The sequence below is a fragment of the Schistocerca serialis genome, chromosome 8, assembly GCF_023864345.2.
Source record: "Schistocerca serialis cubense isolate TAMUIC-IGC-003099 chromosome 8, iqSchSeri2.2, whole genome shotgun sequence".
NCBI classification, from domain to species: Eukaryota; Metazoa; Arthropoda; class Insecta; order Orthoptera; family Acrididae; genus Schistocerca; species Schistocerca serialis.
Window position 1 is genome coordinate 273,320,709 of NC_064645.1, and position 27,633 is coordinate 273,348,341.

The following is a 27,633-nucleotide window of genomic DNA, read 5'->3' on the forward strand; positions in this document are numbered from 1 at the left end:
GATGGGTGGCCAAATCATTCACTCGAACTGTCCAGAATGTCCTTCAAGCTAATCACAATTTTGGCCTGGTGAGATGGCGCACTGTCATCCATAAAAATTCCATCGTTGTTTGGGAACATGAAGTCCATCAATGGCTGCACATATGTCTAGGTAGTTGAACATAACCATTTTCTGTCAATGATCGGTTCAGTCGGCACAGAGAACCCAGTCCATTCCATGTAAACACAGGCCACATCCTTATGATTCAAATGGCTCTAAGCACTATGGGACTTAACATCTGAGGTCATCAGTCCCCTAGACTTAGAACTACTTAAACCTAACTAACCTAAGGACATCACATACATCCATGCCTGAGGCAGGCTTCGAACCTACGACCGTAGCAGCCGCGTGGTTCCGGACTGAAGCGCCTAGAACCGCTGGGACACCGCGGCCGGCCATCCTTATAAACACACCTGGCACAGTGCCTTGAAGCCGGCCGAAGTGGCCGTGCGGTTAAAGGCGCTGCAGTCTGGAACCGCAAGACCGCTACGGTCGCAGGTTCGAATCCTGCCTCGGGCATGGATGTTTGTGGTGTCCTTAGGTTAGTTAGGTTTAACTAGTTCTAAGTTCTAGGGGACTAATGACCTCAGCAGTTGAGTCCCATAGTGCTCAGAGCCATTTTGAACAGTGCCTTGACAACTTGGATCCATGGCTTCGTGGGGTCTGCGCCACACTCGAAACCTACCGTCAGCTCTTACCAACAGAGATCGGAACTCATCTGACGACGCCACGGTTTTACAGCCGAGCGCAGGAGAAGTTCTGACGGCGATGTCGTGGGTTATCAAAGGCACTTGCGTCGGTAGACTGCTGCCATAGTCCATTAACGCCACATTTCACCGCACTATTCAAACGGATACGTTCGTGATACGTCCCACATTGATTTCTACTGTTATTTCACGCAGTGTTGCTCGTCTGTTAGCACTGACAACCTAACGCAAACGCCGCTGCTCTCGGTCGTTGCTCCAGCCACTGTGCTGTCCGTAGTGAAAGGTGACTCCTGAGATTTGGTATTCTCGGCAAACTGTTGAGACTGTGGATCTCGGAATGCTGAATTCCATACCGAATTCGTAAAGTCTGTTAATTCCCGTCGTGCGGCCATAATCACGTCGGAAGCCTTTTCACTTGACTCACCTAAGTACAACGACAGCTCTCGCAGTGCACTGCCCTTTTATACTTTGTGTAAGACGTGCTACCGTTACCTGTATATGCCCATACCGCTATCCCATGACTTCTATCACCTCATTGCATTGACCAATAATACTAGAACCAAGCACCCCTTGCAGATATTAATACTCCTTTGCTGATGTTGCACCTCTCTAAGACCAATAATGGCGTTGTTTGTATTTCCTTGCCCTTTGTTTGAGAAGGAACGTTCATGAAAAAAGAAAAGAAAACCACTGGGAAAGAAGTACTGATCAGAGAAATTTTCCTGCTGTGTTCACTGACGGAGCCGAAGACGATTCTGGAAATCATTTCCGTGCAGTTCTGAGTGCAAGTGTACGCGATAAGGATGGATCTGTTGATGTGTTAGAATGCGACGTACACTACTTTTACAAAGTAGAAATGCCAATCTCCTATTCAATCTGTCGTGTGCTCACATGTTTATTCATTACAACTGATGCGAGAGCATTAACTTCTGCAGCTTCGTCTCTGTGTGTCCTACGAATATTGCATTGCTTCGAGTTGAAACTTCCCGTGTCACAACAAGACGAGAAAATATCCGTAGGGGAAGGTACGTTTTGTCAGGATATCACTCCCTGTAGGGTTCCTCTACCTGGGTAAGTATTACGCCTACATTCAACTACACTGTAGGAAATATCATGATGATACAGTATTTAATCAGGCATTGCCTTTACTGTCACTTCATATCATTTAAAAGTACTTCAGTACTGTATGAAGTATACTCCTGTTGCAAATAAGAAAACATTATTCTAATTACTGTTCTGTTAACTTACACTCTCCCCAGATGAGTAGCATTTCTACCTTCTCTTCATCGGTGTACATTCACTCACACAAGCCTTCAACGAAGGACCATTTAACTGTATGACCAGTGTGCATTTTCGTTGTGTTTCCATTTATTCACTGTCAACTCCATCAAGGGGACGAGTTACACTACTCCGGGTAACTGCACTGTGTGCTAGTAAAGAAGAGTAAAATTTACTTTCGAGTTATATATTTAGTAACGTCATGGTTATCAGAGTGGAACACTGTGATACATTTTTGTATGGCTATTCAGGAGAGGAAGCGGATTACTGAATAAAAAGCTCTTTATATCATAGTATCGAACAAAATTCCAAAGAAGTCAGTCATCCTGGTCAATGTTCCACTTCTAGGTAAACAACATTTGCTTTAGACTTTTTTTTTTTCTTATTTTGGTTCTGCACAAAATGTTATTTGTGATGGACAGTATAAATGGGTCAGCCTGTATAACTGAAGATCCACCTCCTTACCTGCACAAAATGTCAAACATGCGAACATTCAAACAATAGCTATTTCACTTAATGAGCATTTAAATGAAATTTAAGTGATTTCAGACATTTTTACTTTAAAAATTTAAAATAATATTTCATAAAACATTTACATTACCAATACATTATAATTTAAAAATCTATTCTATAAAATATATCAAGACAAAATCCAACAAAATTATTTATATTAAATAATTAAATAAACAAAAAATAAATATAATAAAATAAATAATCAAGATATCCTAATTTGCACAGAAAAATTCTCAGTGTAAGTGAAACACTTCACTAATAAGTTATATCTTGAACCTCTTTCTAGATACACTTTCCAGTACATCTACTATGTTACAACTTATCTCATCTAAATTGAAGCTACTTTAAAATAATCAAAATAGAATAATCAATAATGAGAGTGAAGGGTGATGTGAATACACCTCAGAGCCAATATCAGTTAAATTAAATAAATTAAATTACTATCGAATCCACCTTCATTAACAGTATTTCACCATCAAACCTGTTATAAACAAAAATCTGTTGTAACCCACCTCCTCTTAACTATAAGCTGTACCTTGAACTGAAATATTTTATAGTTATAAATCTTGAGAATTATAACTCTAAAGAGATTCTCTGATAATGGAGATATACAAACAAATAAAGTAAGTAGAGTAAATCATGTATTATCAATCACGGGGTAGGTTCCTCTGAATGTAATGAGATACCACACAAATTCTTTGGGTAGGGTATCTAATCCTAGTTTATTATTTAAATTTCACAGATTCACAAAAAGAGCTACAAATAAATTTTAACATTTCACCTTATAAATTTATATTTTAACCCTGATAATATAAATAACTGTTTTAACCAATAATATTCACTTTTATCAATCGTATAACCACGGCTGCTGGCATGAATTATGCCAATACTAAATCAATTGCTAAATCCAAAATCACTTGATAATTAAATCAAATTACTGCAAAAAGAACATTTAGTTTAATAAAACTTACATATAATACAAAGAAAAAGTGAATAAACAAGTAAGAATAAAACTTTTAGGAACAAAAAATAAGAAATTTAAAAATTAACCAAATCATGAAAAAATAAAAGATACAAATATTTAAATAAAAAGAAAGAAAAAATTACAAATATTAACAAAAAAAAAAAAGAAAAACGTCCCTGTGTGACCACAACTTCTCTGTTATATATAAATAAAGATAGATATGGAACATGTATACCAATAAATGTATTATATTCTTTCTTATTTAATCTTTCTTTTCACTAATAATAAAGAAAGATTAAATAATATAATAAATATTATTTAATCTTTCTTTTCACTAATAATAAAAAATGATTAAATAATATAATAAATATATCAGATACAATTATGTAAATTAATGTAATATGTTATTAATATGAAATTGACTTTATATTAAGTTAACTTAAATATTTATTAGTTAAATAATCTAATTATAGATAATTTATTAATTATATTATTATAATTAATAGAATTATTTATATTAATATATTATTTTATATTTAGACTTAGTAATTTTATTTATTATATCCAATTATAATAATATTGAATATCAATTTAAATATTATTATATATATTATAATAAAAGAATTTATTTTAAGCTAAAACCATAAGTAGCTACAATCCTCAGTAAATAAATGTATTAAAATAATCACTTAAAATAATAAAATAAACTTATATATATATATGGAGAGAGATAGATAGAGAGAGAGTGTATGGACAGATGTCCAAAATCTCCTCCCAAACCCATAGATCGAAATCTGGCACAGAAACAGCATCTGGACAGAAACAGCAGGTCTCACGAGTATCAGCACTCTGGGATTTATAACCTCCTAGCTCAAATAGTAGCTAAGATATGGGCTAAAACTTGTTTCCCCCAGCCCCTGACGAATAGGGTGCCCTATATAACAGCCACTTCATGTAGGAACAGTATAGGCCTGCCAAATCAACCTGCTTTGCAGGGTAGCCTACATGTCAGAGAAAAAAGTGGTTTTCCAGGCCCCAACATGTAGGCTACCCAGTATGAAATGTGTGTTGTATTGGAGTAGTATTGGCCTACTTATCGACCTGCTTTGCATGGCGTCCTGTACATCAAGTGCAATTTTGCACTCAGAGTGGCACTGGTACAACCACCATGATGATACAATTGAGGTTTGCTTTAAATACATGCTGTAAGAGTTGTGAGTGTTAGTTACCTTTGAGACTGGACGTGATGAGTTGTTGTTAGTCAAGAACGCATTTAAGTCGACAAAGATGCCATTGTTAACACCTCACTGAGTTTGTACAATGTCGTGTAATAGGCTTATGAGACACTGGATGTTCCATCTGAAATATTGTAGAAAGAATTGGCAGGGATGTAACCACTGTACATGATTGCTGGCAGCAGTGGTCATGGGAATGTATGGTCACAAAAATACCAGGCTCCTCACGACCATGTAGCCCTACCAAGGGGGAAGACCATCGTGTTTGGCTTATGGCTCTGGAGTATCGTTCTGCATCTGCAGCAGCAATCTGAACAGCATTTGGCACCATAGTGACATAACAAATTGTTACAAATTGGTTACTTCAAGAACAGCTCCGAGCCAGATGTCCTGTAGCCTGCATTCCACTGACCCAAAACCACAACCGTTTGCGATGGTTTCAAGTGGTAACTCATTGGAGGGTATCTTGGAGGTCTGTTGTGTTTTGATGAAGGCTGGTTCCACCCCTGTGCCAGTGATGGGTGCGTGTTGTTTAGAAGGAGGCCACTTGAGGGCCTGAAACCAACCTGTCTGCATGCTAGACACACTGGAGCTACACCTCAAGTTATGGTCTGTGTTGCGGTTTCATATGACAGCAGGAGCACACTCGTGGTCATCCCAAGTACCTTAACTGCAAATTAATACATCAATCTCGTGATTCGACCTGTAATGCTGCCATTCATGAACAGCATTCCAGGAGGTGTTTTCCAACAGGATAACGCTCTCTTACATAGCACTTTTGTAGCCCAATATGCTCTACAGAGGGTCGACATGTTGCCTTGGCCTGCTGGATCACCAGATCAGTCTCCACTCAAACACTTATGGGACAACACCGGAAAACACCAGTGTCATTCACAAACAGCATTAACAGTATTGACTGATCAAGTGTAACAGGCAGGGAACTCTGTACCACAACTGACATCCAGCACTTGTACAACACAATGAATGCTTGCTTCAAAATACTGGTCACTATCCTCGTAACAGTTATTAATGTAACAGCAGTCAACATTTGAAATGGCTTATCTTACACTTATGTCAGTCGATGATCTTGCAACGTTCTTGGAATGTTCATCACTTAAATGTGTTAGCTAAACAAATGAATTGCCGAAATTTCATTACTCTACATTATTTTTTGGTGTTGCTATCTTTTTCTGTGAGTCTAAATGGTTTTCTGGCCCTTGATGTGTAGCCTGCCCTGCATGCCAGGCGTGTTGTGGGAGTAGAATCGTCCTGCGTTATTGAACTGTACTGCAGAGGCTATACACACCGATGCGTAGAGGAGGGGATGGCCAGAATCAGGCAGAGGAGAAAATGGCAAGAGAGAGAGAGAGAAAGATAGAGAAGAACGGCAGATGAGTGAGGGAGGTGTAAGGTTCAGAAGGGTAGCGGGCTGTTGGAAAATAAAGAGGAAGGATGGAGAATGAAATATGGAGAATAATATAGAATAAGAGTGGGAGAGGAGGATGTGAGGGTGGGTCAGAGAGAGGGGGTGGACGATATAGACAAAGAGAGGGAGAAGAAGAGATGAAGAGAGAGATAGAGCTCTCCTCCTCAGAACCACCATTTCGTGCTAACACACTTTGCTGCTCTCTGGTTTGGACACATGACTCGGACACAAGTTGCTGTAACGTGTGCATGTTGTAGATTGTTGAACAGATTAATATCTTTAAATATCACTTTAGCCAGAAATCTTAGGGATTAAGATCGGGTGAATAGATTGGCCATGTTACTGGATTTTGTCAGCCAATAATTCGTTCATTAAAAGTTTGTTAAGAGCCGTTCACCCAAACCACGTTGTAACCAAAATTTTTGTCGAAAGTGTATTAGAGCTGAAATAGTGTTGTGTCTGACATCCTGTTTCCACCTCTCGTTATTTTTCATACCATTGTCGAACCACAAAGTTCGTTGTTGTGGCACACAAAGTTGTAAATGAAGGCATCTTTTGTGACGTACTGGATGTTGTTGTAAGAAGTGGAGCACAAAAGTGTTTGAATAAAGAAGGAAACGTTAAGTACATTTGTAAGTGGAAGAACAAGAATCGCATGGTACTGAGGGATAGTGAATGTCCCGATATATAGAGGAGAAATGGTACTGTTCCTGGGAAACCGTCACGTGGGGAGGATGAAATGTATCCGCCAACTGCCTGGCTGTCTTGTTTCATGCGATACCAGATTCCACCACTCTGATAAAAAGAATGAGTACGGAACTCAAGAATAACGGAAGTAGGTACAAGAGGCAAGTACATAGAACTCTGCATATCCCATCATCCGCTTGTAATTTAGATGCACTTCCCTGAAGCAATGAATGAGAAATTTAATCGTTAATAAAGTGAATTAGTATTGGCTTTGTAGTTTATCTTAAGGGCAAGCGCGACTTGAGGGTGCAGAAGCCCACATATCACGGCGGCGTCCTAACGAGACAGTTCGTTCCGTTTCCAAATGCTGTGGGGATGAGGAACTTCGGATGACAGGCACTCCTATGTCCTGGGTGGCGCAGCTGGCGCCATGCTCTAGCGTACCACTTTCAAGGCATCCCTTTCTCTTTTGTGCTGGGAAACTTGTCGTTTGCAAATTAGGGAATTGGAGGTTTAAGCATAAGTAGATTGTGACAAAGTGGCAAGTTTACTTTTTCTTTGTAGAATCACTTGTTCTGTTACATTTAAAATAGTTTGGAGTGAGGAACGCAACCATTGTTTTGTCAAAGCTATTATCAAGCCATGTAGGCGCCGTAAAGGCAGTTGTAAGACCGTGGGATGCAACCTGTGTTTCGCTGAGGTGACTAGACGGTTGAGATTTGAAGTTTCTAAATAAAAGAACGCTGGGTCAAATTGGCAACATGCCGGCAGTTGACCAGCAAATTCTCTCTCTATCTCCCTGTGTGGGAACGCCAGGTGGATACTTTCAAAATATTCTTAGGAGTGGGTTTCGAAGAGTTGATCATCACGCATCTACATTAGCTGATCACTAATTGGCTGAGGAAAGTTAAGGTAGGGCTTTATTGAGGAACGCTAATGGAGAGGAGATACAGCATCTGGACGGGTGCAGATGCTCTGATTTTGACATCTGACGTTGATAGAGACACTCCGACCCCAGCAATGGCAGCAGATTCTGATGGGCGCAGGCTTTGTCTTTAGACTCTGAAGGCATCTTATAACATGATCAATGCGTTTCTGGTTTTTCGTGGAACGTAAATTTTGAGAGTGATCCTTACAGATAATGATTTAAATTTTGTCTTACCAGTTACCTGCGGTCCACTCACAAGTGATTTAGGTGTAGTAAAGCAATTATTCACTATGTTTCTTAATAGCTTTCCTGTCTTTTTCATATGTAACCACACGTTATATTTCGTTTATGATTTGTGTGTTCATGAGAGCAAATAAACCAGGCAGTCTGGACTTGTTATGTCTGTTCCTTTGTTAGACGGTTCCTGCACCTTTCATTTTACAGTTTGTGCAAGAGCGGCACCAATGGCTCATTTACCAGAGTCTCCTTGTGTTATTCACTGCGCAAAATTTTTACATTCCATATCTGATTGCATACAGAATAATGCTGAAGATTAGATGGGTACGTCATATAACCAATGGGGAGGTCTTGAATGGGATTGGGGAGAAGGGAAGTTTGTGGCACAACTTGACTAGAAGAAGGGATCGGTTGGTAGGACATGTTCTGAGGCATCAAGGGATCACCAATTTAGTACTGGAGGGCAGCGTGGAGGGTAAAAATCGTAGAGGGAGACCAAGAGATGAATACACTAAGCAGATTCAGAAGGATGTAGGCTGCAGTAGGTTCTGGGAGATGAAGAAGCTTGCACAGGATAGAGTAGCATGGAGAGCTGCATCAAACCAGTCTCAGGACTGGAGACCACAACAACAACATCTGATTGCATGGTGAGCGTTCTAATTTTCGGAAAGTCCAGAGCGGATCGGGCATTGAACCTATTAATCAAGGCTAGACCCACGACCGGCCTCTTGCATAATGTGGCCGACCCTGCCAGGATTCGCTTGACTGGAGTCTTCTGACGAAGAGTCGAAGCTTGCGGAGCGAGTGGAACAACGTTGTAAGTCCTACTCGTGATGAAAAAAAAAAGTTCCTCATAATACGCTTATCCATGAATTTGTATGTGCTAAATACTTTTCATATTGTATCAAATATAGTATATAATTCTAAAATTCGGAACTGGAACATCAGTTTAATAAATATTTTACGATTGAAAATCAGAAATTTCTCGGTATAGGGCGTAGTTTCCTAAAATGTCACAGGGGTTTAGCCTTTACATGGGATCTTTTCACGTATATTATCGAGACGATTGGGTTCCAGTCATCACTAAGGCAAACGAATTCCTTGTCTGGAAAATGGAACCACAGAGTTACAGGGATCTTAGCACACTACAGCAACGGTTGCAAAGAGGTTCATTCGAAACAACTGTACATATTTGACAATCTGCTACACTAGGGGAAGAAAAAGTGATAACAGCCTGCAACCGTCGGTTTGTCGACAACTGCAAAGAAGCTGAGAGCTAGTGGCAAAATAAATCTGTCGCCAGCTAACATTCCAACTTTCCCTATCTTCTGTAACAAATATTTGCCAGTCAAAAGCGCCTTGCAGAAAGAATTACTTGATATGCGTCAGTATATCCTAGCTAAAAAGCGGGATTTATATCAAGAGTTTTTCAAGTATATACTGGATTTGTCCGTCGCTCTGGTAAAACTCACTGAATGAGCCATAAAAATGTATTGCTGAACGTACATATTTAGTGTAATTGCAACAGAATGGCGTTAAATTTTTCAATTTATTCTGCTGTTGCTTGTTTATACTTATATTGCAATAAACATGATGTGTTTTGATTTATTTTGTTTTATTTTCTCAAAATATACTTTCTATTTGTGCAAAAAGTAACATAGAAAACCAGAGTTTTTCAGCAGTGCCACTACACACATCCGAAGCTGTTTGTCCAGAAAAATTAAAATAGTGCCCCTTTTACAATGGCAGCATACGGAACGGTGTAGTAACTGTTACAAAAATATGCAGAATGGCATTTAAATCTCATATACACAATTTTTGCAAGAAGAAAGTCCACATAGGTAAGCAGAAATCAGATTTTTTGTTATGCCATAAGATTTACCTTTTTGTTAGACACAAAGTTCTTCGGGTGAAAAAGGGGGCGGTGCCACAAGTCTTTTTGCAAGGGTAACGACTCCACTACTTATATCAATTTATCATGCAAAAACTGACGATGAACAGAAGCTTTTAATGGGTCCGGTAAACTGGATGACCCCTATGAGTCTGTCACATACTGTTCCTGTGTACGCATTGATACTAAAGAGAACCTGGACGATTTATCAAATGATTCACTGAATGACCTTTTCTACCCATGACCAGAAATGGCAAACTCGATATATAGCAGTAACTGCGATAAAAATTAACAAAATACTGTCTCTCAAATTTTGTAAGTTATTCATCACTTGTTTTATGCATTATCTTTTCTTTCTTCTTCTTCAGCTAGCCTACTCTCTCCTGCATTGGTCACAGCTTATGTTTGCATTTGTAATTCTTAAGTACATTAATTGGAAATAGTGTACATGTGATTATCTTAAGAGTAATAATCACCATTTTCATACCTGATGAGCCATAGCTTCCGCCTACTGTAAGTACCTGCATCACTTGCCGGGATAACAGTTTGCTGACGAACAATTATCAACCATTTTCTACATCTCATGCTGATCGCTGCTAACGGTAGCAAATCTTTTCGAGCATGCAGCTATTACTTCACTATAAAGTCAGATGTCAAAGCGACAATAAAATTGGCCTACCTATCAATATTCACGCAGTCGCGAATTAGTAATTGCGAGCCTATTATCCTGGCAATGTAGTATAAATATACAAATCTTCATTCTCAAATAATTTCTTTTACCAATGTAACACATCTTCACAGTCGGAAAGGGAGATTCATAAACCTTACGCATTCTTCCATGATCACTCGAGGATTAGCATCTGCCCACATGCAGATGTTTTGGTAAATTACTACCCAACTCTGTGTTAATCGCACTTCAATAGTAAAAAAAACCCAGCTCTAAACTGTGGATCTTCAGCATTCCATCTTGGAATCCATTGACAACACTATAATCCGTGATGGTTGCTTGTGATCTGAGAGACTGAGTAACAGCTCATGCAGACCCGAATATATACGCTGATGAACCAAAATAGTATGAGCACTGCCCACCGCGAAGTTGGATGCCCCCTGGTGACGCGGTAACAAAAATTTGTAAGCGGAGCAGACAAGGATAGCGGATCAGCCTAGCAAAAATATGGGCTGCAAATGGGGAAATCCACTGAGATAAGCGACTTTGACAAAGGGCAGATTATTTTTACGCGGGGTCTATGAACGAGTTTCTCGAAAAGGCGAAGCAGGTCGTATGTTCACGCGCTACTGTCGTGAGCATCTACGGAAAGAAGCGGATCAGTGAAACTACCACTAGGCGCTAAATGATTGAACATCAACGACTCCTCATAGAACGTGGGGTTCGGAGGCTTGACTGCTCTGTAACATAGGATAGATGGCTATCTGTGGCATCTCTGCCCAGAGAGAACAATACTGGTGCACGCACAAGTGTTTCGGAGCACACCATTGTTGAACATGGAGATCTGCAACAGACCACCCCTACGTGTTCACATGTTGACCTAACGACATCGTCAGTTACGATTGCGCGCCGACCGATGTGGCCGTGCGGTTCTAGGCGCTTCAGTCCGGAACCGCGCTGCTGCGACGGTCGCAGGTTCGAATCCTGCCTCGGGCATGGATGTGTGTGATGTCCTTAGGTTGGTTAGGTTTAAATAGTTCTAAGTCTAGGGGACTGATGACCTTAGATGTTAAGTCCCATAGTGCTTCGAGCCATTTTTTGAAGTTACGATTGCAGTGGGCACGGGAATTCGGGATTTGACCGTCGAACAACGGAAACGTGTCTGTTCATCGGGTAAATCACACTTTTGCTGCACTGGGTTGACAGTCGTCTCTACAAACGCCGTCGACGAGGTGAACGGGGGTCTAAACTTGCAGCGCGCTCGCGTGGGACCTGTGGTAGTAATCGAGTACATGCTGACAGTTGCGAACGACCTGCATCCCTTTATGCTTGATGACTTCCCCGATGGCGATGTCATCTTTCAGCAGCATAATTGTCCGAGTCTCGGAGCCAGAACCGTGCTACAATGGCTTGAGGAGCATTATAATGAACTCAGGTTGATGTCTCGGTGAGCGAATTCGCCTAATCTACATCCTAAGGGATTCATATGGGTTGCTATCGGATGTTGTCACCGTGCACGGGCCGCTCGGAGTAGCCGTGCGGTCTTAGGTGCCTTGCCACGGTTCGCGCGGCTTCCCCCGTGGGAGGTTCGAGTCCTCCCTCGGGCATGGGTGTGTGTGTGTTGTCCTTAGCGTAAGTCAGTTTAGCTTAGATTAAGTAGTGCGTAAGCCTAGGGACCGATGACCTCAGCAGCTTGGTCCCATAGTCCTTACCACAAATTTCCAATTTTCACCGTGCACGCAGATCAGTGGCCCGTTATTTACGCGAGTTACGTGACCTGTGCGTAAGCATCTAATGCCACGTACTTTCACAAACCTACCAACAAACTGTCAGATCCCCGACATGCAGACTCAGTGTTGTATTTCGTTCCAAAAAAGGACAATCAAGCTATTAAGCAGGTGGTAATAATATTTTGGCTCATTAGTATAAATGCATGATCGATGTCTTCAGCAACTCCAGTTCGTCGTAGTTTGCTGTAAGGTTACATCTTGAAGTATAAAGTTTCTTTACTAAGGGATAGCGAGTTTTGTTCGCAATCTGCTTTTTTGTGCGAATAATAAATGCAGATAGTTTTCTCTGCATCCGAAGGACATCACAATTTAAATTTATTTTTTTAATGCAATGTAGGAAAAGATGGATGGAAAGTTAGTTATTAATGTGTATTTTTCCTTTTTCTTCACGCCGTTTAATGTACACTCTTGAGAAGGACACACAGCGACAGACAATCATGCGGTGAAAAATGAGAACTATTTAGAAAATCAGTGCCATCTCCGAGTGAGTCATAAAAGTTTGAAACATATCCGTGAGGTTTAATTAAGCATTCGTGTCACAGTTAAAAAATTCAGTATTCTTGATTTTACACATGGAACAGTATTATATATAATTTTTGCGACGTTTTTGAGACAGGAAGGGTAAAACGGCATATGTGCATTAAAAAAAGTTATTAGATTTTCTATTTATGTGTATTGTAATGTGTTCTAGACTGCAATACAATGTACTATGGGAAAGACTGATTTTCATTATCCAGATTGCAGCCTGCTAAATTTCTAAAAATACTTCAGTTGCAGCTTTATTTGAATTGTACCACCACACTACACTTACGTGGTAATGTTTACAGGGAGTAGCGTAGCTTGTAAAAATCTTTAAACAAGTGCCGGCCGGGGTGGCCGAGCGGTTCTAGGCGCTACAGTCTGGAACCGCGCGACCGCTATGGTAGCAGGTTCGAATCCTGACGCGGGCATGGATGTGTGTGATGTCCTTAGGTTAGTTAGTTCCAAGTTCTAGGGGACTGATGACCACAGAAGTTAAGTCCCATAGTGCTCAGAGCCATTTTTTTTTAAACAAGTAAAAATAAAAATCAATTTCATGGGATTAGGCGGAACCCGCGACTTACAGTATACGGTGGCCGAAGTGGTGAGGTATTATTGTGAGATTACAGAAGAGAGAATGTGCTAGCTGATTGCTTTTAGTTAGAGATCTGCGTGTTCTCCTATGTATTGATGTTAATTATTGCCTTCTAGTGTGTGACTCTATGAGACTTAGTCTCAGAGACTATGGTTAACGGGCCAGTGACATTTACTTATCCTATGTGGATTCTGCTACCATTCAGTTGACGCATATACGCAAACTTTACTGGACTGGAGAACCAATATTAATTTCGTTGCATATTTAAATGATACTCTTGAGGTCCACAATTTTTCAGTTTCAGTGTTTTATCTGACTGAATTAATCAGGACATACAGTTTAAATATTTGTTGACACCTATATCAGTTATTCACTTCAATTCTTCTTCCTTTATTATTCTTATCTAAAATGTTTCAAACTGTGTTACTTAATAATTAGCATTACATGCCAATACTTCGGAATTCGACTGTAGGGTCATATATAAACAATGCAGATGTGTACAGCTCGAACCTATGACTATATCGAGTAATATTTGTTAATAGAGACGTATCCAGAAAGAGATTTTCACTCTGGAGCAGAGTGTGCGCTGATATGAAACTTCCTGGCAGATTAAAACTGTGTGCCGGACCGAGACTCGAACTCGTGACCTTTGCCTTTCGCGGGAAAGTGCTCTACAAGGTTCGCAGGAGAGCTTCTGTAAAGTCTGGAAGGTAGGAGACGAGGAACTGACAGAAATAAAGCTGTGAGGACTGAGCGTGAGTCGTGCTTGCCCGCGAAAGGAAAAGGTCCCGAGTTCGAGTCTCGGTCCGGCACACAGTTTTAATCCGCCAGGAAGTTTCAATAGAGACGTACATTGCCCAAGTACTAATCCCCACACCACAACAGTAACACTGGACCTACGAGGGGCGTTCAGTAAGAAATGCAACACTTTTTTTTGTTAAAACCAGGTTGAATTTCAATACATCACATTATTCCCAACTCCTTTGGCTAAAAAACCCTATTTTTCAACATTATCTCGGTTCTAAGCGACGGTCTGACGCCACCCTTACTGGGAAGCCCCTTATGCCCACATGGTACAACTCCACTTGTCAACGTCGGAGCCAACGCCTTGCTGCATCATTAACCTCCCCACCCTCCACGTACTGCTTCCCGTGGACTGCATCCTTCATTGGCCCATATAGATTTGAGTCGGAAGGTGGAAGACCCAAGCTAGATGGATGAGGAAGAACAGTCCAATGAAATTTTGTGAGCTCCTCTTGGGTACACAGACTGCCAGCACTACCAGCAGAGACGTCCAGCTGTGCAGCGAGGTGTTTGACAGTGATCCGCCAACCTCCTCGAATGACAATGTCCACACGTTCCAAAATTACATGAGTCGCAGCTGCGTGGGACCGGCCGGCACGCGGGAAATCGGATAGATCTACGCGACTGTTTTGCGATGATGTCAGACGCCTCACCCAACGACTCACCGTGCTCTTGTTCACTACCAGCTTTGCGTAGACAGTCTGCAAGTGCCTGTGAATACCTGCGATGTCCTGGTTTTCTGGAACTCAATGACAGCTCTCTGCTTGGAACGAACCTCCGTTACAGGCACATTTTGAAGGCTACGTATAGCGCTGTCATCTATCAGAACTTCTTGAAACTATAGGGACTGAAGAGGGAATGTTCCACGATGTCGCACAACAAATTCCGCTTTTCTCAAACCAAACTGACTGAGAGAAAAAGTGTTGCATTACTTATTGAACTTATTAAAGAAACAAGAAATATGTCGCACAACTTGAGTAAAAGAAGTGATCGGTTGTTGGGACACATCGTAAGGCATGAAGGGTACGCCAGCTTCCTTTGTGGAGGGAAGTGCGGAGGGTAAAACTGAGTGAGACCAACTCCTGCTTACAGTAAACAGGTTCATGTAGATGTAGCATGCGGAGATGAAGAGGCTTTCCAAGGCTGGACTAGCGAGGTGAGTTGTGACAAACCAGTTCAAAAATGGTTCAAATGGCTCTGAGCACTATTGGACTTAACTTCTGAAGTCGTAAGTTCCCTAGAACTTAGAAATACTTAAACCTAACTAACCTAAGGACATCACACACACCCATGCCCGAGGCAGGATTCGAACCTGCGACCATAGCGGTCACGCGGTTCCAGACTGTAGCGCCTAGAACCGCTCGGCCACCCCGGCCGGCGACAAACTAGTCTTTGGACAGAAGAACACCACAAGAACATAGAGAATACCGTACGTCACAGTTTCAGACAATTCACTAGCGCTCTGATTATCAATTGGCGCGAAACCTCTGCGAAGTTGAGAAATGGTGACGATACATTGAGTACTGAGACTTCCCAGCAGCAAGTCTCGGTCCGGCGCACAGTTTCAACCTGCCAGGAAGTCTCATATCAGCGCACACTCCGCTGCAGAGTGAAAATTTCATTCTCGACATTGGGTATTGTAGTCAACGACATTGCCACTTCAGAAAAACCGATTCTCTCCCATTAATTTAAGCAACGGCGTTCTCAATTAATTCTTGGGTGGTTGATCAAATGGGTACGACTGGTTCTGTTGGGTCTGGGACACCATGTCGCCGAAGTGGCGTTCAATAGAAAGACTCGCACCCGGCCGTTGCGCCATAGAGCGTTATTGTTATTGGGTACAGTACTATAGCTGGGGGCGTGGTGAGGAAGAGGCTGCGTGGTACGAAGCGGAGCGCGTCGGAGGTAGCGGGGGCGGCGGCGGATTTCCGGCAGCTCCGGCTCGGCAGAACAAAGCGGCCAGCCGAGGTGAGGTTCGCACAGCGCTCCTCTGATGGTCTCTCTCTCTCACTCTCTCTTTCTCTCTCTCCCCGGCCCGCACGCCACAGCACGCCTCAGCTAGACCTGCCGTTATATCTGCCGACTACGGCTTCCGGCCGACGCCGACCGCCCCGGACACAGGGGAAATCTACCAATCTGCAGGGGGACGGTCCATACCATATAGCCTCACTACAGTTACTTGTGTAGGTTACAGTCATAACTCACATGCTCCAAAATAATGAAAATTGAGATGCCGACATACTCTCATATAGCTTTATACATAGAACATAATTCACGAAACAGTTATTCACATTTGGCACAAGATCTTTGAGAAAACAGGTGTTAAAGTTCACGGTTAGTTTCAAAAGTCTCAATATCCGCGGGACCTTGTGAGCTTTGTCCCGTTCCTCATCTTGACCAATCAGCGATTAGCTCACTCGGTGCCATTTTCTTGTGTTGTAGTAAATATTGATGCCAGTGGAGTGTGTTTTCCGTTCTGTTCAGTTATTTTGGGGAATATAATTCAATATAGTGGTTGGAATAAAACTGATTCGAGACACAAGTCATGGAAGAAAACGTTTCACCCGTTGGAGAAAGAGGAAGGCCAAGGAAACGTTCACGGCATCCTTTGTGATCAATAATTAGTTCTCATGAATGGAAAATTTGTAAATTTCTTTGATCATTAAACTGAAGAAATGTGCACGGTAGACATTTCTTTTATGAAATTGCAAACGGTATCCCAAACTAGAGAATATCTTTTGTAAACTAACACAAGCAAAGTCCATAAAAGATGATTAATTGGCATTTATCACGATTACCATCGGAATGTAATATGATATATACACTGTAGAAAAGAAAGTGGCTTGCAGTCGGAACCAAAAAGTGTTGCATATCGAGTCGCAACACGATAGTTCCCTCGAAACCAGCATCGTCCAAACAGCTCAGTACCAAAACTCACAACATCCAAAATGGTGATTGTCAAAACTTACATGTCCCATAGCTCATTAACAAAACTCACAGGATCCATAATATAACCTTAAATAATTGTAATTTCTCAATAAACAAAGATAATCTGAAATATACATAATGATTTATAGCCATTGTTCTTGCACATACTGATGTCAATATATGCGACATGCGCACGACGCATGTAAAACACGTTTTTAGTCATTTGTGAAAATTTATGTTTTTGGAGCATGTGAGTTATGCTTCTAACCTACTCACTTGACAAAATTTGTCTATGAAGGGCGTGCAATAAGTAACGCAATATATCTTTTTTTTAAGGTTGGTTTTACTCAAGATTTCAGTACACCACAGTATTCCCCACTCTTTTGGCTACAAAACTGTATTTTTCAACGTAATCTCTGTCCAATGTGACGGCCTTACGCCACCTTCCTGGGAGAGCCTGTGTGGCCGCATGGAACCACTCTACTGGTCGACGTTAAAGCTGCATCAATAACCTCCCGATCATCCAAGTACTGCTTCCGCGGAGTGCATCCGTCATTGGGCCAAACAGGTGGAAGGTGCGAGGTCCGGGCTGTAGGATGGATGAGGGAGAACAGTCCAACAAAATTTTATGAGCTCCCCTTGGGTGCGCAGACTTGCGTGAGGTCGTGTGTTGATATGGAGAGAGAGAAGTTCCTTTGCAGTTTTGTGGCGACGTACACGCACTTTAATTTCCTGAGGGTAGCACAATACACTTCAGAGTCGATCGTTGCACCATGAGGAAAGACTTCAAACAGATTAACCTCTTGAGAGTCCCAAGAATGTGGCCCTGACTTTGTCGGCTGAGGGTGCGGCTTTGAAGTTTTTCTTCGGAGGAGAGGTTTTTAGCGCCACTCCGTGGATTGCCGTTTTCTTTCAGGTTCGAAGTGATTAACTCTAGTTTCTTCGTCTGTGACGATGTTCGAAAAAAAAATTGGTCACGCTCAGCATCGTAACGAACAAGCAGTTCTGCGCAGATGGTCTTTCGATGGTCTTTATGGTTTTCTATTAAGCGGTGCGGAAGCCAGCAGGTACATACCTTTGAGTACCTCCAACTGATGGACGAGTGTGTCAGCGATACTAACGGAGACGTCCAGCTGTGGCACGAGGTGTTTGATTGTGATCTGTCGATCACGTCGAAGGAGAGTGTCCGCACGTTCCAACATTGCAGGAGTCACAGCTGTGTGCGGCCTGCCGACACGCGGGAGAGTGGACAGGTTTGCGCAACCTTACTGCGAGGATGTCAGACGCCTCGCCCGACGACTAATCGTGTTTTTGTTCACTAATAGGTCTCTGTAGACATTCTGAAAGCGCCTATGAATATCTGTGATACTTTGGTTTTCCATCGGGGCAGGACTGGAACCTGAAGTTTGGAAGGGAGGAGATGAGCTACTGGCGAAAGTAAAGCTGTGAAGACGGATCGTGTGTTGTTCTCAGGCAGCTCAGTTGGTAGAACACTTTTCCGCAAAAGGGAAAGGTCTCGGTTTCGAGCCCCAGCCTGGCACACAGTTTTAATCTGTCACTAATTTTCATGTCAGAGCGCACTCCGCTGCAGAGTGAAACATTCATTCTGGAATTTTTCACGTTTTTAGTTTGTAATTTATAATGTAAAAAAGTGAACAAAATTTGGAATATGGGTTGTGTTAGTCATGGGGATTCGATTGGTTGCATATGTAGGTTAATGTGCCATTTTCTATTTTAATATTCTGTGAAATGTAACCTAAGGACATCACACACACAGCCATGCCCGAGACAGGATTAGAACCTGCGACAGTAGCGGTCGTGCGATTCCAGGCTGAAGCGCCTAGAACCGCTCAGGCCACATCGGCCGGCGAATCAAATTCTTGACTTTTAGCAAAATTGGACCGGTTGTCTTCACATTGAACTCGGTCGCAAGCTTCCTTTGAGCCGTACTCGGGCTGTTATTGTTCGCATAGCAGGCCTTCACAAGCGCTATACGCTCAGACACGTTGTACCGTGATATTTTACGTGCATGTGGCCGACAACAACAACGCGCGTGCGCATGCGCATACTATTTCCCATCATGTCCCGCAGCCAACCGTGTAGTTCTAGCGTCCTGACGCAAACCATTCTTAAATTTTGAAGATTTTATTTCATATAGTTCAACAACTGTCGTCCCGTATAAAACCTTGGTATACCGGACATATGCCGTAAGAAAACACACACACGCACACACACACGCACGCACGCACACACACACAGACACACACACACGCGCGCGAGCGCGCGGGCACGCATTGTAAACACTAGCGCCAACACACAACCAAAAGTGACCAACGTCTGAAGTTACCGACAGTGACTATTAATTTCCAACAGGCGAGGTAGCATTAACTGTATCCCTCTGATGTTTGAAGACAGAGGGCAGGATTCCAAGCAGAATTTAAGCATCTGTCAACTGTTATTTTCAATAACACTAGCCCAACAGCTGAAAGTGTGCACCAGAATCTCCGTGTTATATTCCACAGGATGACTGGCGTAAAGCAATGTTCTACTATGGCAGATTTGAGCCGCTGTTGTAAGCGTATGTGGCGGTTATTTTCAATACATGGGTCCTCGACGGTCCTGATAGTTTGAGCAATTATGACATGCCGCATCTACACGGGATAAGGTACACACCTGCCTTACGCAAACCGAAATCACCCTTTTGCGGAAACTAAAAGGACCCTATTCTTAAATGGTGGTCGAAAAACAGATTTCATATATTGTTTACGAAGAATACGATCAGTCCTGATGGAAATGCTACTTAGTAAGGTAGAAAGGCCGTTAGACTTCGTTGCCACTTCGTTAGTTTCATCAGTTATCCAAGTCACGGTTGGTCGATAGCGCAAAGTTGGTCTGAACTGTCTTCGTTATGATCATATTGGACGAAAGTGATTTCGATATGGGCTAACTCAGCTGACAGACTCTTTAGTCTGAGATGATGTGGACCGTATGAAACAAGATACAAAGTACCCCTTCATGCTGAGCTGGATGGTAACAACTATCAGCCTAAAGATACAAATCTGTGCTACGTTTAAATGCAGACTGAAGTGGCGAATGACAGTTTGTACCAAGGCCGAGATTCGAACCCAGGTCAGCTGCTCGTTAGAGAGATGCGCTAAACACTACCCAGCCCTGCAAAGTGGGTTTGCACAACTGTACGGACTACCCTAAGCACACCTACCTCCACTATCCAAATTCCCATTCATGGCCCGAACCCACCTGGTACTCCCACTAAAATCGAACAGCATTGTAGAGGCCTTCCAACTGTATTGAAGTATCACCTCAGCATCGAACGAAACGGGAGATCCCGCCTGAAACTCAAGCATTGGTATTTTTAATCAAATGAAATTACAAGGTTCCAGAGACCTTTTCAGTTCTCAAGTGGGATGAAATGTGAATGGGAATTTGGACTGAGCAGAGAAAGCATGCTAGGGTAGTCCGCGCAGGTGTGCACAGCCACTGTGCCAGAGTGGCGTTGTGTTAGCGTATCTGCCAAATGAGCAGGAGATCCAGGTTCGAATCCAGGTCTTGGTACGAATTTTCATTCGTCGCTTCAGTATGCACATATACATCAGAGATGTCTGGGATGTGAAAAAGTTCTCTGGATCCTACAGTTTCATTTGACAGATTTGTGTGTTGTCTTCCGATAAACGGCATGTCTCAACGTATTATCAACCTTGAAACCTCCCATTAGCCGGCCGGAGTGGCCGTGCGGTTCTAGGCGCTTCAGTCTGGAGCCGAGCGACCGCTACGGCCGCAGGTTCGAGTCCTGTCTCGGGCATGAATGTGTGTGATGTCCTTAGGTTAGTTAGGTTTGCCCGCATCTCGTGGTCGTGCGGTAGCGTTCTCGCTTCCCACGCCCGGGTTCCCGGGTTCGATTCCCGGCGGGGTCAGGGATTTTCTCTGCCTCGTGATGGCTGGGTGTTGTGTGCTGTCCTTAGGTTAGTTAGGTTTAAGTAGTTCTAAGTTCTAGGGGACTTATGACCACAGCAGTTGAGTCCCATAGTGCTCAGAGCCATTTGAACCATTTTTTTTAGTTAGGTTTAATTAGTTCTAAGTTCTAGGCAACTGATGACCTCGTAAGTTAAGTCGCATAGTGCTCAGAGCCATTTGAACCAAACCTCCCCTTAGAAAAATTTATGAATTACTGTGCTGGTAAATCCCTTACGTTATTTGATTTTCAAACAGCTGAGCAAAACTGAACGTACTCAGACACTTCTCTCTTTACTTATTCTGATCAACACTAAACTGACACACAATATTTTTAGCGTAACGCAATCTGACTTTCAATAATCCCTACAAAAGAATGGCGGTGACTAACTATAACCTATACCTTTCATGAATCACTTACCTCACAAAACTCTTCGTTACTCGAACTACTGCAATACAGCGAGCGCCAATATTGCCAGCTAAATAAAGGATTCTAACTACTGAAGGCACTAACTACTGATAGACATACTTAGCAAATGAAAGATTTTGATAGAGAACAATGTATTTACCTTAATAGTGTTCAAAAGTCATATATATATATATATATTTCGTTTTTCTGACTGACACGCGTCCAGATCGTCCGCTCTCAAAACTCTGCCATCTCTCTTCCCCGCATCCACCACTGCTGGCGGCTCACCTCCAACTGCGCGCCCGCATCTCGTGGTCGTGCGGTAGCGTTCTCGCTTCCCACGCCCGGGTTCCCGGGTTCGATTCCCGGCGGGGGCAGGGATTTTCTCTGCCTCGTGATGGCTGGGTGTTGCGTGATGTCCTTAGGTTAGTTAGGTTTAAGTAGTTCTAAGTTGTAGGGAACTGATGACCATAGATGTTAAGTCCCATAGTGCTCAGAGCCATTTGAACCATTCCAACTGTGCAACGCTACGCGCTGTTCACATCCAACTGCCCAACGCTACAACAGCAAATATTCCAGAAATGAAAACCAGCCACATACTGCACACAGCACAGCCAGTGATTTTCATTCAGAGCGTTACGTGACGTTACCAACATAAAAACCTAAACAGCCTACTTACAACCTTCCTCCAGACCAAGAGAAGAGAACTATGTTTTTCCATCACCATCGTGAAGCAAAGATTCGGGTGGATTGAACTCAGATGTTCTAAAAAGCCGTTTACATGATCACTTCGATGGTGTACAACAACGAAAGTATCGCCTACAATCGCTTCAGCTTAGTGCCTCACGATGCACGATCTCCCGAGTGAAATGGCAGACCGCCGTGCGGCTGAATTTTTGGACCTACTGACACACGAACGACGCATCTCATTAACAGTGGTATGGTCGGTACTGGAAGGGGAGGGCGGATAGAAAGTAAAGAAGGGCACCTCAAGAACACACCGCCTAAATGAGACTATTTTTGTCTGCGGTGGTGCAAACGCAAATGAAACCCTACGCTTCGTTTTAGAGTGGAGACCATCACTGTAGAAGAAGAGCCGTGCTACAGTGCCTCATAAGTGCGGTTAGCCACAGTCGGCGACCCGACCGGCGCATAGCCTGCACTCTTTACGACTGGCTGCTGCCCGACACGAGAGAGCAAAAGGACTGCAGTTGGCCCCTGTCTAGAGGGGGGAGCTGGAGGAAGATAGTGGTGCGCCGGCTGCCGCTACGCTCCGGACTCGCGACGCCCCCGCAATTCTAAATCAGTCACGGCCGGAATGGATTTGCCGGCCGCATTGGCAGCGCGATTGAAAAGCCATCGCGGCGAACGAGGTGTCACAGGCAGGCGGGCGTGGGCGGCTGGAGACGCCGGTGATTGCCTGCGCTGCCCCAGAGTCCTTGGACGTTCCCCGACGGGACTGCGAGTCCCGTGACTCACCGTTGCGGAAAGTGTCGTCCCGACACAACCGGTCGGGGTAGCGGACGCAAATCCCATTACGCGGCAAGGACGCCCGCTATTGCCAGCGTCTCCGCTCGACTCCCGTACCTGTCAGCTGCTTCCACTGCAGCCGCCTCGAATCACGCAAGTTAATCAAAGGGACACATGCTCAAAGAAATTTCGAGTTTGCAGCTGGTCATCGTTAACCACACTCAACGATATATCGAATGGGTACCTGTTAGTCACTTTTAGGTGAGCCGCCGAAGATGGTAAAGACGTCCTGAATACCTGAAGTTTATTATTACGCTGTGAAAATTCTGCGCTTGCGTCGAGCTCGTGTTGACAGATCACGCTAGCAGAGATCAGAAACGCAGCAAGTACGAGTCTAATGTTGAATGCTGCGTAAATTAGAAATCGAGGCGGCACTGTTACGGCAGTGCTATACTGGTTCCTTCCTTCCCACCGTAGTCCTGCGAGTTTGCGAATGATGGCGCTGCCATCGCTTCCTATTCGTTGACTCATCTCTCTTACTGAACCGTGCAGAGTTGCAAGGCAAGTCGTGATGTAGTACGCATGTTGAGGGCACAATCTTGCTGCTGTAATGTGAAACTGACAGGGTGAAATGATCGACTGTCGGATTAAGATGGTCTCCGGCTTCCAGGCGGCAAGGAGTGCCGGTCCCTGGCACGAATCCGCCCGGCGGATTTGTGTCGAGGTCCGGTGAGCCGGCCAGTCTGTGGATGGTTTTTAGGCGGTTTTCCTTCTGCCTCGGCGAATGCGGGCTGGTTCCCCTTGTTCCGCCTCAGCTACACTATGTCGGCGATTGCTGTGCAAACAAGTTATCCACGTACGCGTACACCACCATTACTCTACCACGCAAACATAGGGGTTACACTCGTCTGGTGTGAGACGTTCCCTGGGGGGGTCCACCGGTGGCCGAACAGTACAATAACCCTGGGTTCGGTGTGGGGCGGCGGAGGGGTGAAGTGGACTGCGGTAGTCGTCGTGGGGTTGTGGACCGCTGCGGCTGCGGTGGGGACGGAGCCTCTCCGTCGTTTCTAGTTCCCCGGTTAACATAACATAACACAACATAAGATGGCCTCTAACGAAGCTGTTTTTTGTTAGGCTGTGGAGGGTGGCAGATAGGAATAAAGTAATACACTGTATTCAACTGCAAACGAGCATCATTACAGGAGAAGCGATGTCCTGGGAAAAGTTCGATTCGATGCCTTCAGACGAAAAATATACAAAGCTCATGAAAACAGAGTAGTTGTATCCTTGTTTATTCCTCCTCCAACCGTGTGTGTGTGTGTGTGTGTGTGTGTGTGTGTGTTCAAAATGGTTCAAATGGCTCTGAGCACTATGCGACTTCACTCCTGAGGTCATCAGTCGCCTAGAACTTAGAACTAATTACACCTAACTAACCTAAGGACATAACACACATCCATGCCCGAGGCAGGATTCGAACCTGTGACCGTAGCGGTCGCTCGGCTCTAGACTGTAGCGCCTAGAACCGCACGGCCACTCCGGCCGGCTGTGTGTGTGTGTGTGTGTGTGTGTGTGTGTGTGTGTGTGTGTTTACAACCTCTAGGGATTGATCAATGAGAGGATACGGAACAAAATAGCTCTCATGAATTTAGGTCATGATGAAGGTGGAATAAACAAGAATACAATTACTTTGTTTTCATTAGACGAGGTTTGTACGATTTTCGTCTGAAGGTTGAACTACAGCATCGAATCGAACTGTTCCGAGACATTACTTTTCCTGTAATGAAGAGCATTTGCAATTGAATACAGTGAATTACTTTATTTTTATCTGGCACCCGCTACAGCCAGACTACTGCAAATATGGCGGAAATGGAACTGCACATAGAATGGATTGGTTGTCAGGGACTCGTATTGTTACTAATAATATTTAAAAGCGTATTTTGTGCAAAAATACACTTTTTAAGTGGAACAATGGTTACTGACAGTACCAAACTAAAACTAGGGTAAAATAAAATGTCAAATGGAAATGAACATCGAGTTGCCATTCCTCCACGGACATTCGGACACATAAGTCAAAGTGTCCACAGCTGATTTCAAGCCGACATAAAGGCGAAGGGTATACACACCCTGTAGTTAAGTCTAATAAGTTATGTCCAGATATTTTTCATCAGACAGTGAATGTTGGCGAGCTAACGTTTCATGTCAGCGCATATCCAGCTACTGAGTGAAAGGTTCGAGTTTACGCTCGGGTCGAGTCTTTCTTTAACACACGCTTTCTCCCATCGTTGCGATCTGATAACATCTTTCCACGACCGTCGTTGACCTGCAGCTGACTATCTCTTTGAATTTAGTGATAGAGGGCATTGACAATGTCTGTCCCAGAGGAATAGGGCGGAAATCAATTATCAGCGTAACTTTGCTTGGCTGTGATCTCGGAAGACAATGTAAGGCAAATGCAATAAATTGTATTGAGACGCAGCTGCCACAGTGAATATTTCTTTCTCCACGTCTTATATAAAACTAGAAAACGACATTGTATTGGCCACCAAAGAAGCTTATTTTCTTATTCAATTAATATACTCCATCCTTGAAAACCCTGTCCTGCTGCGCCTCTATAACCAAGTCCCAGCTTCCTTACATCTCCACACACACACACTATGTCCTTTCTCGGAGTAGTTTCCAAGAGATTTTCCTACGATGAGGGCGTTCACTTTGCCGTTCTGGAATTCCTCCGTGACCAAGGAGAGGATTTCTATCTTCCAAGAATTCAACGATTGGTAAAACGTTCCGTTCAAATGGTTCAATTGGCACTGAGCACTATGTGACTTAACATCTGAGGTCAGCAGTCCCCTAGAACTTAGAACTACTTAAACCTAACTAACCTAAGGACATCACACACATCCATGCCCGAGGCAGGATTCGAACCTGCGACCTAACAGTCACGCGGCTCCGGACTGAAGCGCCTAGAATCGTTCGGCCACCACGGCCGGCTAAAACGTTCCGTCTGTTGAAACTTCCTGGCAGATTAAAACTGTGTGCCGGACCGAGGCTCGAACTGGGGACCTTTGCCTTTCGCGGGCAAGTGCTCTACCTTTCTTCCAGGAGTGCTAGTTCTGCTAGGTTCGCAGAAGAGCTTGTGTGACGTTTGGAAGGTAGGAGACGAGGTACTGGCAGAATTGAAGCTGTGATGACGTGTCGTAAGTCGTGCTTGGGTAGCTCAGATGGTAAAGCACTTACTCGCGAAAGGTAAAGGTTCCGAGTTCGAGACTCGGTCCGGCACACAGATTTAATCTGCTAGGAAGTTTCAAATCAGCGCACACTCTGCTGCAGAGTGAAAGTCTCATTCTGGTTCCGTCTATTGTTTACAGAGACTTGGGGACTATGTGTCATCGTGTATCTGTTTCATTTTGAAGACCATGATTCAATAAAAGTTACTTGGCCAGTTACAATAACAAGTAACAGTTTTTGAAGACCCCGTCGTATATTGCCTAGTAGAGAGTACCGTTTTCCCTTTATTGCCAGGCTTATATGGGGTGCATCTCATATACACTGTTTTGAAGCAAATAATCCGTACTGGTTGTAGAATACTTTTTATTAAAAGTGATGATCGGTTTCGCGTCAGTAGAAGACTCATCCGTAGGTGATAAGGATTCCTTTTTAACAAGTCATAGCCTAAATGTAACTGCCTTACACCCGCTCCACATCATTCACGCCAAGCTGTAAACAAACAGCGCGCTAAAAACGGTTGTCCATATTTACAACGAAGGGGATAATAGAAACTACAAAGATAAAATCTGGATACAGCCAAACGGGCCGAACAAAGCCTTCCTGCTTGTGGCACGGTTCGTTTTAAATATGGGCTGGGTCTTTCAGCGCGCTGTTTGCTTAGAGCTTGACGTGAATGATGTGGAGCGGCTGTAAGACAGTTACATTTCGGCGACTCATTATTACAGCAGGTCAAGTAACTTTTATTGAATGATGATCTTCACATCAAAATGACACAGGTACATGACACGATTTTTCAACATAGCCGCCAAGTCTCTATAAAAAACGGTCGGAACGTGCTACCAATCGTTAAATTCAAAGACGATAGGAATCCGCTCCTTGGTCGCGGAGCAATTCGAGAACGGCTGTGTGAAAGCCCTCATAGTAGGAAAATCTCTCCTCCCAGATGTTCCTCCTCAATGCCTGGACACTGTCCTCTGAGGCCCATGTCGATTGCGCTGCCTGCTGACCACCACCACCCACGTCTGTCAAAGTATGCGCACCATTTCACGGCGGCTGCTCTCCACAGAACGTTTCGTCCGTATACCGCCAGAATTTCACGGTGAACCTATGTGATATTTAGACGTTTTGCTCACAAGAATCCCACTGCCCCGGGTACTTTGGAGTGGGTTTATTCCCACACTGTGGTGCACTTGTTACCCGTATCTGCAGGACATACACTCTCTTCTGACAAAGTGCCACTCTCTTTGCGAAAAAAATGGCATGTGTAACTTACTTTTTGAAGTCCCTACGTGCCAGCTGAACAATGCCACATGTATAACACAATATGCAAAACTTTAAAGATGTGTTGCCGG

The 27,633-nt window shown here is 43.5% G+C and overlaps 1 protein-coding gene across 2 annotated transcripts in view; it reads right to left on the reverse strand.

The window, feature by feature from the left end:
- The window catches only part of LOC126416382 (uncharacterized), an 822,286-nt gene that overhangs the window by 469,378 nt on the left and 325,275 nt on the right, over window positions 1-27,633 (reverse strand). The gene's annotated exons all lie outside the window — the stretch shown is intronic.